General features: G+C 52.8%; 1 long non-coding RNA gene across 1 annotated transcript in view; it reads right to left on the reverse strand.

Annotated features, from left to right (window-relative positions):
* LOC147343882 (uncharacterized) overlaps positions 1-5,682 on the reverse strand; it is a 79,684-nt gene extending 74,002 nt beyond the window's left edge. Inside the window, exon 1 of the long non-coding RNA XR_015156382.1 lies at positions 5,635-5,682. This is a non-coding gene — a long non-coding RNA (uncharacterized LOC147343882). The remainder of the gene's footprint in view (positions 1-5,634) is intronic.
* Positions 5,683-6,000: the final 318 nt, after the last annotated feature.

The raw sequence follows: 6,000 nt of genomic DNA on the forward strand, positions 1-6,000 counted from the left end.
TAGTTGCTAAGTCATGTGTGACTCTTTGCAACCCCATGGACTGTAGCCTGCCGGGTTCCTCTGTCCATGGGATTTCTGAGGCAAGAATACTGCAATTTCTCCTCCAGGGGATCTTCCTGACCCAGGAACCAAACCCAGGTCTCACGTGTCTCCTACATTCCCAGGTGGGTTTTTTTTTTTTTTTTTTTTTAACCACTGAGCCACCATGAAAGCCCCTAATGCCTTGGAGACGGCCCTAAAATTCTCTCTGAATTTGTTAAGGCCAACCAGCCCACCTGCAGTGTGAGTGGCTATGGGACACCCTGATTGATCTGCACATAGGCCAGCTTGGAGCCCCAAGGTCGACACACTGCCTTGGTACCCAAGTGTGGTTCAAAGATCAGCAGTGGAATGTCATCTAAGGACTTGTTGGAAATGCAGATTCCCTGGCTCCAACCTGGGAGTACCAAATCAGAGCTTGCGTTTTCACAAGACCCCCTAGTGATTCACACTTTGCAGCTGTACCTGAAATAGTCTGCAATTAGGGTGATGGGCTGTCCTTGGTGACACCAGACCTTGGTATCAGCACTGCAAGTCCCGTGCTGTGAAAAACCGCTCCAGCTCAGGCAAACCTGGACATCCTATTTATCCCAACACCACAACCAAAGAAAGCTCTCGACGGGAATATCTGAGCCTCACAGCCACTCAGGAATTGTTGTACCATGAAACAATTTCCCAGGCTTTATTTTGGACACACAATTGGTTTTGCATGGTCCTCATATAAGGAAAGGGCCTCCCTGGTGGCTAAGCGGTAAAGAATCTTCTGCTAGTCCAGGAGACACAGGTTTGATCCCTGGGTTGGGAAGATCCCCTGGAGAAGGGTGTGGCAACCCACTCCAGTATTCTTGCCTGGAGAACCCCATGGACAGAGGAGCCTGGTGGGCTACAGTCCACGGGGTTGCCAAGAGTCAGACATGACTAAGCGACTCTGCAGGCACATAAGGAACGCAGAACAGTCACTGGAGGATGCACACGTAAAGCTAAGCCCTTGAAGAGCCATCTTCCTCCATCCCATCCTTTCATGCCAGGACATAACAGCCCAGGGAATCCAGTTTGAGCAGAAAGAGACCAGGAGATGTGCTCTGGGAGCCCAGAACCATTCTTTATGTTGGTTACATCCTCCGCAGAATTTTCAAACCCAGTCCACTACTCTAGTGCAATGGTTCTCAAACTTCTGCCCTGTCAGAATTACTTCCAGGAGTCTTACACAGAAACTGCTGGGTTCTGGCCTCCAGTTCCCAGACTGAGGAGGTCTGGTGTGTGTCGGGTTGGGGGAAGGGAGAGTGGGGGGGTAGGGAGTGTGGGGGGGGAGGGAGAGTGGGGGGTAGGGGGAGTGGGGGGTAGGGGGAGTGGGGAGGTAGGGGGAGTGGGGGGGAGGGAGAGTGGGGGGAGGGAGAGTGGGGGGGTAGGGAGAGTGGGGGGGTAGGGGGAGTGGGGGGGAGGGGGAGTGGGGGGATACTCTGCATTCCTAGCATCTTCCCAGGTGGTACAGAGGCTGAATCGCTGAGATCACATCTAGCGAGTCACTCGTCTAGAATCCCAGCTTCTCCATTCTGGGGCAAAGGGCTGCCTTTAACCCAGGTTCAGTTCCTGGGTTGGGAAGATCACCTGGAAAAGGGAATGGCTATCCACTCCAGTATTCTTGCCTGGAGAATTCCAAGGGCAGAGGAGCCCGGTGGGCTACAGTCCATGGGGTTGCAGAGTTGGACACAACTGAGAGACTCACACACACACACACACACACACACACACATTTTCTCCAGAATACAAAACAAAACAGCAACAATGAAGCAATGCATTATTTTGCTACTCAAAGTGTGGTCCCAGCCCAGCAGCAGCCAAATCACAAGGGAGCCTGTTAGCCATGCAGAATCTCTGGCCCCACCGGGACCTGCTGAGTTAGGATCTGTATTTCACCAAGGTCCCCAGGCGACTGGCTTACAAAGAGCATGGCACACCTGCATCCTGTGTATAGCTGCAACTGCTCTATCTCCTCAGAACCAGTGCTGCTGTGCTTCTCTTCCATTTATGTGTGTATGTGTGTATGCATGTATGTATGTATGCATGTATGTATGCATGTATGCATGTATGTATGCATGTATGTATGTATGCATGCATGCATGTATGCATATTTTAACCATAGCAGAAGAAAGCTTGTTTTCTTACACCCACACAGACTCATTGCTCAGAATGGATAAAACACATGACCTCCAACACCAAGAGAGCTCTGTGGAGGCTGGTAGAGGAGCATTTGCTCTGACTTCGGGCACATAAAGTCTCTGGTCTCTCCAGGGAAGCAGTCACCCAAAGGAAGCCCCCCACCACCCATCAAGGACAGCTGGGCAGAGCCAGTGTGCATAGCCAGAGCTCAGAATCCCTGCCCTTTGAAGGAGCCCCTGTACCTTCTGAATGAGAGGCGGCATTTATCAGCTGTGCTCCTGGGAAAGTTAGATTCCAACCTATTGAACCTACTGAAGTCATTTCCCTTCTGCAGAGAGATAACACTGCCCTCAGATTTTCTACCTTCACTCCACTCTTCCAGTAACAGAAAGCCACCCGCTTTGTAATTTCTTCTTTGGAGCCCCTGAACTAAATACCAATCCTCCTAGCATTAAAGAAAAGTAATAGTCAATATTTATGAAGCATAGGAGTTATGTTCCAGATATTATACTAGAAACTTAACATCCATTATCCTATGTACTGCAAACATCAACCCAGGAGGTAGCTACGATGATTAGTCCCATTTTACAGATTAGGGAATTTGAGACACGGAGTGGCTGATTCACTTGTCCAAAGTCATCCAGCAGATTCCAGAGCCAGCATACCAATTAAAAAAAAATTTAAAACATCGCTTTTGTCCTATATGTTCAGGCTAGCTCTTTAAGAACTGTAATCACAGAAAGGATACGGCAGGCAGATTCCTGCTGTACCAGATAGTGTACCTTTTAACCTGTGTGTGTCTCAGGTTCTGTCTACGGTGGGCAGGGTCAGAAGAAGCACTATGTCTCTCACTGAGCAATTGTATGAGTCTCTGCTTTCACCAAGGAAACTGCAAAAGCACAGGACGAAGACGATGACCCCAAATAATTTACTGTCTAAACATCCTTCTGAAATACAGGAAACTGAGACTGGCTTAATTGTTGGCAACCGCCAAAGTGAGGCGCGCCAAGGTTCTATTCTTGTTCTTCAGGTGGGTGGAGGGGGGCTGTTCCCTGAAAAGAGCTGCCTCTCAAGAGGAGGAGGGAAGGTCGAGCCTCTCCAAGGAGTTGCAGGAAAAAAAGGAACAGGGTGGCTCCCATGCGGACAGCAGCAAGGATGGGTCCCCAGGCCTGGCACCCAGCTGGGCTGCAGTTCCCAGCTCCTTTGTGGTTAAACTTGACCACGCGATTCAGCTTTGGACAGTGGAAGGGGAGCAGGAAGCATGCGTGCCTCCTCCAGCTTCACCCCATTAACACCTCCCCGCCTCCATGGGCTCTCTCCTGTCCGGAGTAACCTAGGAAAGCACGAGTGGAAAACAGCAGATGGCAGCGTCCCGGGGCTCTGAGGGACGGGCTGGAGTGATCCTTCGCACTGCCGCCCACCCAGTCCAAGCCCGTCCTCAGTACAGTGCCACCTACATTTTACACCAAGTTTAACTTCATGGAAGTCACTGAAATGGCAGCATTTGTCTGCTACCGCAGCTGGTATTAGGCGAACTATCTTACAGACGGATCAATGTCCCCTTTACCCCCCAAATCTGCTTCGTGCTAATGTCGCTCAGCTTGTTACAAGTTCCTGTGAATAATGGAGAAGGAAATGGCAACCCACTCCAGTATTCTGGCCTGGAGAATCCCATGGACAGAGGAGCCTGGCAGGCCATGGTCCATAGGGCTGCAGAGAGTCGGACATGACTGAAGCGACTAAGCATGCCCGTGAATACAGATTCCATCCAGAAAGAAGAAGCATCCTTCGAAGAACTAGGGGAGATTCTACTTTGTGTGTTCATCTGGCTGTTTTCTTCTAAGTCCCATCCAGAGATTGGCCAATGATAAATGAGAGTTTTGAATGAAGGATAGAAGACCAGGAAGAGATCGTACAGCAAGGATGAGAAGTCTGCTGAAGAGGAAGACGCTGGTCATCGTGAGTTCAGCAGATTCCCAAGCCTACAGCAGCAGCAGGAAGTGAAGTGGGGTGGTTCCAAAAACAAGTACCTTGACCTGACAGGGTCGCCAAGACTGGCCTAGGGAGCTGGGGAAAGGGGAGTGCTAAGAACGCTAACCCGCTGGGGAGGCAGATTATGGACCACTGCGGTACAGGGGCCTCGGAGTAAACCTCACTGAAATACACTCTGGTATAGACTGATTAGGGGCTTCCCAGGTGGCACTAGTAGTAAAGAGCCTGCCTGCCAACGCAGGAGACAAGACAGACTCTGGTTCGATCCCTGGATCGGGAAGATCCCCTGGAGGAGGAAATGGCAACCCACTCCAGGATCGGTGCATAGAGAACGCGTGGACAGAGGAGCCTTCCGGGGTGCAGGCCGTGGAGTCCCAGAGTCACACAGCCGAGCGACTAACACACGCGAGCACACACATGGACTGAGAAAGCTTGGCTTAGGCATGTTTACACAGATTAGGGAAGGGACAGATCTGATCTGCCCTAGATCATGCAACACAACTCACTGCCCAGACCTTCAGGAGCCCAGTTTCCTGCTTCTCCCAGCACCCAAGGCAGCCAGCTCTGTCCCCGACCCCATCGGCCTTGGGGCACCGTCAGCTCCCCAGTCCCCTTGTCGCAACCATGCCCTGTGCCAGCCTGTGAACCAGCAACTTGGAAATTTAACACCAATACAGAAGAGAGTTGAGACGCAGGCCAGCCGGTCGCAGATGTGCAAAAATATGACGCCGGTACGCTGGACCGAGCACATTCCTCTGTCCCCTCTGAACCAGAAAGACAATCACGGAAAGAAAACTGCTCCCCAAGCACGGACGCACCCGCCTCTGCCAGGCAGGGCACGGGAGGAAGCGAGGGCTCTCCCGGCCGTGGTGCCGGCTGCACACAGCTGACAGGCTCCCCCGAGCTCCACACACTTCCAGGCAGGAGCAGCCGTGGGCAAGGCTCTGCCCCCGGCAGGCCCGTCCGCGCCTCGGGCAGTGACCTCCCGCGCAGGGATCGCTCTCCAGGCCCCTGGAGGGCTGCTGTGAGTCCGCGGAACTCACGGGCGAGTCGGCCTGTTGGCTGCTCAGTTTCATTCAATAAACATTTATTGAGGGTCCCCTCGAGCCAGGCCCAAAGCTGGGGGCTGTTCCCTGGACGAGCAGGGTGACGGGCTGTAGCCCTCACCCCCAAGCTCAGCTGTCCATCCCCCCAACACCACCCCAGCAAGCGGCGAAGAGACACGGAAGAGACCCCCACAACCCAGAGCACAAGGAACCGACAAGGTCGGGAGAGAACCCACAGCGCCCTCCAAACTCGATGCGCACACACGGTCACGTGGCCCAGAGGCAGCTTCTGACCGCGCAGGTCTGGGGTGGGGCCCGAGACTGCATTTCTCACCAACTCCCAGGAGAGGCTGCTGCCGCCCACTGAGGACCCGACCTGGAGGAGCGCAGGGCTTACCTGGTCTTCAGGCTGATCTGAGCGAGCGGGCTACTGTGTGGGCAGGTAGGAGGGACACATCTGATTTAAATCTGAGCACCCATCAAAGTGAGTGCATGGAGCTCACGCTACATGATGAGTCTGTAACGTGCCAGCTGCTTGGCCGACCTAAATTCCATACATCCTTGTGGGTGGGCACCAGGTGAGGACGCATAAACCCAGAGTAACGCAGTCACCTGTCTGCGGCCCACAGCGAGTTGGTAGTAAGGGTAAGGTGGGAAATGAAGTCTGGACATCTTTTAAAATCTACCTCTCACCAAATACCAACTCCCCAACACTGCCCCCTCATCCATTTAGGCTGACCTCTGTCTGGAAATAGATTGTTTG

Source organism: Bos grunniens, chromosome 27 (assembly GCF_055505025.1).
Source record: "Bos grunniens cultivar Pamir isolate PY7600 chromosome 27, Bosgru_T2T1.0, whole genome shotgun sequence".
Taxonomy (NCBI): domain Eukaryota; kingdom Metazoa; phylum Chordata; class Mammalia; order Artiodactyla; family Bovidae; genus Bos; species Bos grunniens.